Source organism: Bos indicus, chromosome 5 (assembly GCF_029378745.1).
Source record: "Bos indicus isolate NIAB-ARS_2022 breed Sahiwal x Tharparkar chromosome 5, NIAB-ARS_B.indTharparkar_mat_pri_1.0, whole genome shotgun sequence".
Lineage (NCBI taxonomy): Eukaryota > Metazoa > Chordata > Mammalia > Artiodactyla > Bovidae > Bos > Bos indicus.
This window is the reverse complement of record NC_091764.1, coordinates 47,613,626-47,624,431: the sequence shown is the minus strand read 5'-3', so window position 1 is coordinate 47,624,431 and position 10,806 is coordinate 47,613,626.

Below are 10,806 nucleotides of genomic sequence, written 5' to 3'. Positions count from 1 at the left end.
ACAACAAAGATTTCTTCTCATTTATTCAGGCCCTACAGCAGGTCCATGGAACTGTCCAGAGTAGCTGTCCATTAGATAATGGCTCTTTGTTGCACTTCACACCCTCATGATCACCAAAGCAAGGAGAGTTGAGACCTAAAGTTAAATGCTTCCACCCTAAAGTGCTGCGTTGCTATCATTTTATTGGTCAAAGCAAGTTAGATGGTTTCAATCAACTCCAAATAGGTGAAGTACAGCCCTGCCGAGTGCCTGGAAAGAGAGGGGAATGAGGTATCAGTGGACAGTAATACTTCCTGCCACACAGATATATTTCTCGTTTTGTTTTGTTTTGGCTGCACCCAGAAGCTTGCAGGATCTTAGTTTCCCAAGCAGGGATTGAACCCACACCCTTGGCATTGAAAGTACAGAGTCCTAACCATTGGACCGCCAGGGAGTTCCCTGCATATCTCTTGACTGAATGAAATCTAGCGCATTTTAAATTAGGATTTCTGCTCTGTATATAATTGTCAATCTCTTTGGTAATCCTATTATTTAATTCATTTCTTAATTCTGCTCTTCCCCTTTGGGCCCCAGTTTAATAAACAAAACAGACAAAATGCTAATTTAAGCATTCACCTGGATAAATTAATTTGAAGTGCTTTCCCATAACTGCGAAACCATCGTTATCATGACTACACCTTAACCGCATGCTTTACCTCATCACGTTAATTAAACAGGTCACTAAACCTTATTCCCTCCCTACTCTCCTAGTAAAATGTTTAGGTTTTATTAATGACAACTTCACAGTGTGTTAGCTGCCTTAATACCATCCAGGCACACTAAAACAAATGGATTTCCAATGTAACCAGAAAACACATCCTGGATAAAGGAAAAAAGCCTTGCACGTGAGAAGCAATATGAATCAGATGCTGAAATCCTTTGCTTCATGATGCAGGTTAATTGATTTATATAACAAGTATTGCCTGGATTTCAAGGGGATATTGAAATGAGAGCTCGGTTTTTGTGAGACGAGTAGCCATGTTTTCAGAAGAAAATGGTTAAACTTCGCACTATGGCCTCCCAAAGTGCTGTAAGTCCTAGCTCCAGCCCAGCTCTCTCTGGCCTCATCTCCTACCCTCTCCCTCTACTCTTGACTTCAGCTACCAGCCCATGTTAATCCTGGATCCATCTAGCTCTTTCCTGCCCCCTTTCCACTGATTTTTTTGAAAATCCAGGTCAGTTGTCTTGTAAAATGTCCCAAATGCCAGATTGAGTGTGTGCATGTTATGGCCTATTGTTGTGCAGCCCTAGAGCTAAGAATAGTTTTTACATTTAAAAAGGGTTTTTAAAGAAGAAAATAAAAAAGGAAGGGGAGGGGATGAGAAGGAAGGAGGGGAAAAGAGGAACTATGTGATGGAGACGCTGTGTGCCTTTGAAAAGCTGATGCCTGACAGAATGAAAATCACAATCACAGAAAACTAACCAGTTTGATCATATGGATCACAGACTTGTCTAACTCAGTGAAGCTATGAGCCATACCATGTAGGGCCACCCAAGACAGACAGGTCATGGTGGAGAGTTCTGACAAAACATGGTCCACTGGAGAAGGGAACAGCAAACCACTTTAGTGTTCTTGCCTTGAGAACCCCATGAACAGTATAAAAAGGCAAAAAGATGAACAAAAAAGATAGGACACTGAAAGATGAACTCTCCAGGTCAGTGGGTGCCCAATATGCTACTGGAGAACAGTGGAGAAATAACTCCAGAAAGAATGAAGAGACGGAGCCAAAGCAAAAACAACACCCAGTTGTGGATGTGACTGGTGATGGAAGTAAAGTCTGATGCAATATTATAAAAAGCAATATTGCAAAGGAACCTGGAATGTTAGGTCCATGAATGAAGGCAAATTGGAAGTGGCCAAACAGGAGATGAAAAGAGTGAACGTTGACATTTTAGGAATCAGCAAACTAAAATGGACAGGAATGGGTGAATTTAACTCAGATGACCATTGTAGGCTGCAGTCCATGGGGTCTCTAAGAGTCGGACATGACTGAGCGACTTCAGTTTCGTTTTCACTTTCATGCACTGGAGAAGGCAATGGCAACCCACTCCAGTGTTCTTGCTTGGAGAATCCCAGGGACGGGGGAGCCTGGTGGGCTGCCGTCTTTGGGGTCACACAGAGTCGGACACGACTGAAGCGACTTAGCAGCAGCAGCAGTGGGCAAGAATCTCTTAGAAGAAATGGAATAGCCCTCATAGTCAACCAAAGAGTCCGAAACATAGTACTTGGATGCAACCTCAAAAATGACAGAATGATCTCTGTTTCCAAGGCAAGCCATTCAATATCACAGTAATCCAAGTCTATGCTCCAACCAGGAATGGTTCTATGAAGACCTCCTAGAACTATCACCCCAAAAAGATGTCCTTTTCATTATAGGAGAGTGGAATGCAAAAGTAGGAAGTCAAGAGATACCTGGAGTAATAGGCAAATTTGACCTTGTAGTACAAAATGAAGCAGGTCAAAGGCTAACAGAGTTTTGCCAAGAGAATGCTTTGGTCACAGCAAACACTGTCTTCTAACAACACAAGAGAAGATTCTACACATGGACATCACCAGATGGTCAATACTGAAATCAGATTGGTTATATTCTTTGCAGCCAAAGATGGAAAGGCTCTATACAGTCAGCAAAAACAAGACTGGGAGCTGACTGTGGCTCAGATCATGAATTCCTTATTGCCAAATTCAGACTTAAATTGAAGAAAGTAGGGAAAGCCACTAGACCATTCAGGTATGACCTAAATCAAATCCCTTATGATTATTCAGGGGAAGTGAGAACTAGATTCAAGGGATTAGTTCTGATAGAGGGCCCAATGAACTATGGACGGAGTTTCATAACATTGTACAGAAGGCCGTGATCAAGACCATCCCAAAGAAAATGAAATGTCAAAAGGCAAAATGGCTGTCTGAGGAGGCCTTACAAACAGCTATGAAAATAAGAAGCTAAAGGCAAAGGAGAAAATGAAAGATATACCCATTTGAATGCAGAGTTCCAAAGACTAGCAAGGAGAGATAAGAAAGCCTTCCTCAGTGATCAATGCAAAGAAATAGAGGAAAAGAATATAATGAGAAAGACTAGAGATCTCTTCAAGAAAATTAGAGATACCAAGGAAACATTTCATGCAAAGATGGGCACAATAAAGGACAAAAATGGTATGGACCTAATGGAAGCAGAAGATATTAAGAGGTGGCAAGAATACACAAAAGAGCTATACAAAAAAGATCTTCATGATCCAGATAATCATGATGGTGTGATCACTCACCTAGAGATAGACATCCTGGAATGTGAAGTCAAGTGGGCCTTAGGAAGCATCACTATGAACAAAGCTACTGGAGGCAATGGAATTCCAGTTGAGCTATTTCAAATCCTGAAAGATGATGCTGTGAAAGTGCTGCACTCAATATGCCAGCAAATTTGGAAAACTCAGCAGTGGCCACAGGACTGGAAAAGGTCAGTTTTTATTCCAGTCCCAAAGAAAGGCAATGCCAAAGAATGCTCAAACTACTGCACAATTGCACTCATCTCACATGGTAGCAAAGTAGTGCTAAAAATTCTCCAAGCCAGACTTCAACAGTACATGAAGTGTGAACTTCCAAATGTTCAAGCTGGATTTAGAAAAGGCAGAGGAACGAGAGATCAAATTGCCAACATATGTTGGATCATTGAAAAAGCAAGAGAGTTCCAGAAAAACATCTGCTTTATTGACTATGCCAAAGCCTTTGACTGTGTGGGTCACAACAAACTGTGGAAAATTCTGAAAGAGATGGGAATACCAGACCACCTGACCTGTCTCCTGAGAAATCTGTATGCAGGTCAAGAAGCAACAATTAGAACTGGACATGGAACAACAGACTGGTTCCAAATTGGGAAAAGAGTATGTCAAGGCTGTATATTGTCACCCTGCTTATTTAACTTATATGCAGAGTACATCATGAGAAATGCTGGACTGGATGAAGCACCACCTGGAATCAAGATTGCCGGGAGAAATATCAATAACCTCAGATATGCAGATAACACCACAGTTATGGCAGAAAGCTAAGAAGAACTAAAGAGCCTCTTGATGAAATTGAAAGAGGAATGTGAAAAAGTTGACTTAAAAGTCAACATTCAGAAAACTAACCTCATGGCATGTGGTCCCATCACCTCATGGGAAATAGATGGGGAAACAATGGAAACAGTAACAGACTTTATTTTGGGGGGCTCCAAAATCACTGCAGATGGTGACTGCAGGCATGAAATTAAAAGATGCTTGCTCCTTGGAAAAAAAGTTATGACCAACCCAGACAGCATATTAAAAAGTAGAGACATTACTTTGCCAACAAAGGTGCATCTAGTCTAAGCTATGGTTTTTCCAGTGGACATGTATGGATGTCAGAGTTGGACTATAAAGAAAGCTGAGCGCCAAAGAATCAATGCTTCTCAACTGTGGTGTTGGAGAAGACTCTTGAGAGTTCCTTGGACTGCAAGGAGATCCAACCAGTCCATCTAAAGGAAATCAGTCCTGAATATTCATTGTAAGGACTGATGCTGAAGCTGAAAGTCCAATACTTTGGCCACCTGATGGGAAGAACTGACTCACTGGAAAAGACCCTGATGCTGGGGAAGATTGAAGGCAGGAGGAGAAGGGGATGACAGAGGATGATGGTTGGATGGTGTCACCTACTCAATGGACATGAGTTTGAGTAAACCCTGGGAGTGGGTGATGGATGGGGAGGCCAGGCGTGCTGCAGTCCATCGGGTCACAAAGAATCGGACACAACTGAGTGACTGAACTGAACTGAACTAAGAGGTATTTACTTTCTCGCCTTTGTTCTAGAACTTCTTGTTTCCACCTGGTATTATTCATTTTGTACCTCAGTTCCTTGGATTTAGGGTAAATGGAAAATTATGTCTTGAACTGTGCTGTCCAGTATGACAGTTGCCATCCACATGTGGCTGTTGAGCACTTGAAATGTGGCTCTGTTAAACTGAGGTGTGCTCTAAGGGTAAAATACATGTCACATTTCAAGGATTTGTGATAAACAATGTGAAATATTTCATTAATGATTTTTATGTTGATTGCCACATTGAAATAATAATATTCCAGGTATATTGGATTAGATACAATGCATCAGTAAAATTAATATCACCTATTTCTTTTTTTAATGTGGCCACCGAAAACTCTTACATTGCCTATGTGCTTCGCGTTATATTTCCATTGGAGAGTGCTGGTCTAGAAACTTGATTAAAGTAAGGTTAAGTATTTTTGACAACTTACAGCTGATCTTACGTACATCATATTGCATCACAGCATGAGACACACACAGTTTGTCCCAGTATTATTGACACTAAGTTTGATAACTTGATTAAGGGGTGACTGACAAGTATCTCCACTGTAAAGGTCCATTTTCCCCTTCACAATTTGTAATTTCTTACAGCTATTGGGCGATCAGTTTCCTAGTGGATTTGCACATAGTGGTTTTAGTATCCTTGGGTGATCTTTGCTTGAGTTAGTTATTACAGTAAAGATTGCAACATCATGTTTTGTATTTTTGGAATTTCATCTTACATTTATTTTTTATTACTTTTTCAAAAAGATTTTTTACTGAAGTATGGTTGTCTTAGTTTCTGGTGTACAGCAGAGTGATTCATATATATATGTGTATATATATATATTCTTTTTCAAAGTCTTTTCTATTATAGGTTATTATAAGATATTGAATATTCTTCCCTGTGCCATACAGTACATCCTTCTTGTTTATTTTTTTTATTTTATATATAATAGTGTGTATCTGTTTCCGAACTCCTAGTTTATCCCTCCCCCTCCCCTTTCCCCTTTGGAAACCATAAGTTTGTTTTCTATGTCTATAAGTATATTTCTATTTTTTAAAAAGTTCCTTTGTATCATTTTTAAAAGGTTCTATATATAAATGATATCATACGGTATTTGTTTTTCTCTATCTGACTTACTTCACTTAGAATGCTAATGTCTAGGTTCATCATGTTGCTGCAAATGTCATTATTTCATTCTTTTTCATGGTGGAGTAATATTCCATCCATATGGAGAAGATGTCCATATATATGGCTATATATATCTGTGTATATATATACACACACACACACATCGCATCTTCTCTGTCCATTCATCTGTTGATGGACATTTAGGTTGGCTACTGTAAATAGTGCTCCTCTGAACTGTGGGGTGCATGTATCTTTTCAAATTATAGTTTTGTCTGGTTTTATACCCAGAAGTGGGGTTGCTGGATCATATGGTAACTCTATTTTTAGTTTTTTAAGGACTCTCCGTACTGTTCCTTATTTAATGTCAGTTAAATTTCTTAACTGACATTCTTTCCTTTATTCCCTTAAAAGAATTATCTTTTAGTGAGTATCACAATGGGCACATCAGTTTTCATTTACTCAGTGTGTTGCAATCAAGTGCAGGCATTATTCTGTTTGATATTCAGATCTCTCTAAAGTTGGCTAGTGGAATGCCCTTCAAGCTGGCTCCTGAATCCTCTCATCACAACCAGGTTAGTTTTTGAGTGCTTCCTTGCCTTCTGGTGCAGGAAATACTAGGGCCACCTTGTACTTCCCTGTCTCAGAGGTGGAATCTGTCACTTCTCAAGAAGCCTTCACTTCTTTTAATAGGAAATGGTATTCCAAAATCAAGATGAAGGTGGTAGATGTGATCAGAGTCACTGAGGTGACATTACTTTCAGACCCTTTCAGAAGACAGAGCTAGGAAATACATGTGAAGAATCACAAGGTCATATTGATATTTCCAGTTCAGGTATAATGCTGTAGTTTTCTTAACTATTTTTATTCTATGTTTCTACTTTTCATGTACGCTAAAAACCTTCATTTGATAACACACGAAGACATTTACTTGTTTGCTTTATCGTACAATGCATACTGTATATTAAAAACAATATTAAAATTAACTACAGTGTGTGGTTAAGTTTTATGTTACTTTGCAGGTCTTTTGCCCTCAGAACATAACCTACTATGGGAATATAGTCATGATAACTTAAAGTATTTATTCCAAGTATTCAAAAGTATATATTCTTGAAGTAACTTTTTCGCTGAGAGGTTATGTTTACAATTGATAGTTTCCTTTGTTTCTGTTTGTGCTCAGTTTTTTTAATTCAAAAAATGAACAATTGATTTTGTTTATTTTTGAATATGTGAGACATTTACATGATTCAGAAGTCAAAACCATTATAAAAAGTTAGAGATCTTGTTCCCATCTTTTTCTCCTTTACCCTGTTTCCACTCTATCTATGGGTAACTATTTTCATTAAATTCTGGCTTATGTTTCCTGTCTTTGTTTGCTTGTTTTTGCAAAAACAAGTCTATGCAAATACAGAAAACTATTTACCTTGTTTTATGTCTTGTTTTTTTCTTACTGAACATAATATCCTGGGAAATCTCCCTATCAGTTCAAAAAGGTATTCCTCATTCTTTTGTGATATTCCTCATTTCTTTTGTGATATTACTAAAGAATACTCCATTGTGTGGATGTACCATAGTTTATTCATAGGTCTCTTACTGATGCACATTTCTGCTGTTTCCTGTCCTTTGCTGCTACAGAAGTTATAAAGTGAATAACCTTATGCCTATATTGTCTTATATTTGGGGAAATGTAGCTTCATGGTATATTCAGGAGTCATTATTGTAGAAACATCCCAAGTGATTCTGATACACAGACAGGTTTAAGTATTGTTACTTACTGTATACTGTAAAAATGGTATCCAGGAGTCTAGAATTGTTAACAGTTTAAAAATGAGGAATCAACAGGTAAAGAAGTCTTGACTTTAAAAAAAAAAAAAAAGCACAACATGAGAGTAGCAAGTTTAGTTTTATTTGGGGCAAAATGAGGACTGCAGCCCAGGAGACAGCACCTCAAATAGCTCTGAGAAACTGCTCCAAAGAGGCAGGGGAGAAGGTCAGTATATGTGTGATTATGGTGAAGGGGGAGTATATGCAAACAAGCACATATTTTTCCAGAAGGTTTCTCTTAGTCTTGTGAAGCTTTCTGCTAGTCACGATGAATAGTTGTCACCATGAAGGATTTAGTACTTTCCTAGATATGAGGAGATACAAGAATTGGGCTCATAAAATCAGCTCCTGATAATATCTAACCAGCTGAAGACTTGGCTGCCAGTTTTCCCCTGAACCCACGTCTCCTGCACTGGTAAGAGGATTCTTTAATGAATGAGCCGTCAGGGAAGCCCACTTAAGACCTGTTTTGCCAGTTTTTCCCTGAGCACAGAGTGCCTCATTTTTGCTCTAACTCCTTTCATGGGGAGTTGAAAATCAGCAGCTGCAGATTGTAGCTTGTAGAGGTAGATGCTGCTGCTGCTGCTGCTAAGTCCCTTCAGTCGTGTCCGACTCTGTGCAACCGCATAGATGGCAGCCCACCAGGCTCCCCTGTCCCTGGGATTCTCAAGGCAAGAACACTGGAGTGGGTTGCCATTTCCTTCTCCAGTGCATGAAAGTGAAAAGTGAAAGTGAAGTGACTCAGTTGTGTCTGACCCTCAGCGACCCCATGGACTGCAGCCTTCCAAGCTCCTCCATCCATGGGATTTTCCAGGCAAGACTATTGGAAGGGGTGCCATTGCCTTCTCCCTACACTGCCTAATAGAATGCAATTGAGTTATAGAAACAGAAGTTTAGTATCTGGAGTCTTGTGCCCAAATCATTGTGTTGGTAAAAAGGTTATCTTATGAATACACACATATGTGACCCACATTTGGGCAGTGGATACCTTTCAGTTTGGATACCTGAGTCAGAGGAGCTAAGGGGCATCCAATCCTGGCATCTAATAGGCAGTTGTTTGCACAGGTTTGAAGATTAGACTAGGGGTTATTAGCATGTAGGTGACAGAGGAGGTGAAATATGACTGAGGGAAGGATTACAGAGTGAGAAGGTGCTTAGGATGGAACCCTGGGGAACACAGTTACTTTAGAAGCCAGTAGAGGAACCCAAAGAAGCTATAAATGGCCAGAGAGATAGGAAAACCTGAGAAAATGAGTTACAAAAGCCTAGGAAGCAAAGTGTTACAAGAAGAAAATAGTTAAAAAGAAAAATTATCTATGTTAAATACTGTTGAGAAATGGGGAAAGACAAAGGCAGAACTGTATCCACTGGATTTAGTAACAAAGAGATGAGTGGTAAAATATTAGTCAGGACAGATTCCACGTTGTGGTGTAGCTATCCTGAGTGTTAAGGCATTTAGCCTCATACAGACATCCTTGGAAACATTGATGCAACAGAGTGTGTTTCTAAAAGCAACAAAAGTTGACATTTGTACCCAAAGGAAAAGAAAATCAATTCTAGCATTTTTTCCATAAGGTTTTTTTAAAGAACAAAGTAACTTTATTGAAGTATAAAGTATATTTGATTTACAAAGCTGTGTTAGTTTCATGTGTATGGTCCTATAAATTAAAAACTTTGGTGGGGGCTGTTATTTATATTAGAATCTATACAATAAGATGCTTTTGGATTTAGCAAATACTGTATGCTTATTTTAGGTTTCAGTTGAGTTCAGTCGCTCAGTTGTGTCCGACTCTTTGCAACCCCATGAATTGCAGCACCCTAGGCCTCTTCCATCACCAACTCCTGGAGTTCACTCAAACTCATGTCCATCAAGTCAGTGATGCCATCCAGCCATCTCATCCTCTGTCGTCCCCTTCTCCTCCTGCCCCCAATCCCTCCCAGCATCAGGGTCTTTTCCAATGAGTCAACTCTTCTCATGAGGTGGCCAAAGTACTAGAGTTTCAGCTTCAGCATCATTCCTTCCAAAGAAATCCCAGGGCTGATCTCCGTCAGAATGGACTGGTTGGATCTCCTTGCAGTCCAAGGGACTCTCGGGAGTCTTCTCCAACACCACAGTTCAAAAGCATCAATTCTTCGGCGCTTAGCTTTCTTCACAGTCCAACTGTCACATCCATACATGACCACTGGAAAAACCATATTATTGAGTAATTTCATAATAGTATCAAAATAGTAATGTCATATATTTTATGCTGTTCCTCAAAAAGTACCATGACTTTCAAACATATTGGAGCCATGGCTCCAGAATAACTTTTAAATCACTTCTTTCTCTTCTGCTTGCCTTCCCCCATTCTTGTCTATACTCTGGGCTATAACTAGACTTCTTTTGCCCCACTGTGGGGCTTCCCTGGTGGCTCAGCGGTAAAGAATCCGCCTGCAATGCAGGTTCGATTCTTGGGTCAGGAAGATCCCCTGGAGGCGGGCATGGCAGTCCACTCCAGTATTCTTGCCTGGAGTACAGTCCTTAGGGTCGCACAGAGTCGACACCACTGAAGCCACTTAGCACGCACTAGCAGATGGCAGTTCAGCCTAAAGTTTGGGCGGCCAGGGTATACTCACAGAGGAAATGAGGAGCATTGTGAAAGTTATTGAATGCACTGCTTTCCAAATCTGGCTGAGCATCAAAACGAACGTGCATTAAAAAGAATCCTGGGTCCCAGCCCTAGATCCCGATACAATTTGTATGGAATGAGGCCTACAGATCTGTTCCTTGAATAAAGTGCCTTTGATCTTACAAATTCAACTTCTGAATAAAAAACAAGAGGCCCAAAGCAGTCACGCCTAGGCGGGTCTCCTGGCTAGAGATTCGCGGCTTTGAGCTTTGGGTGTTGGAGGAAGGGTATTTGGATTTTTGTTTTGGAGTCGTTGGGAGGGCTTGCTTTTCCTAGCTCTTTAGGTTCAGTATATTGACCTTCCCTCGAGTTTCTCTCTAGGTGGAGACGCGGTGGGT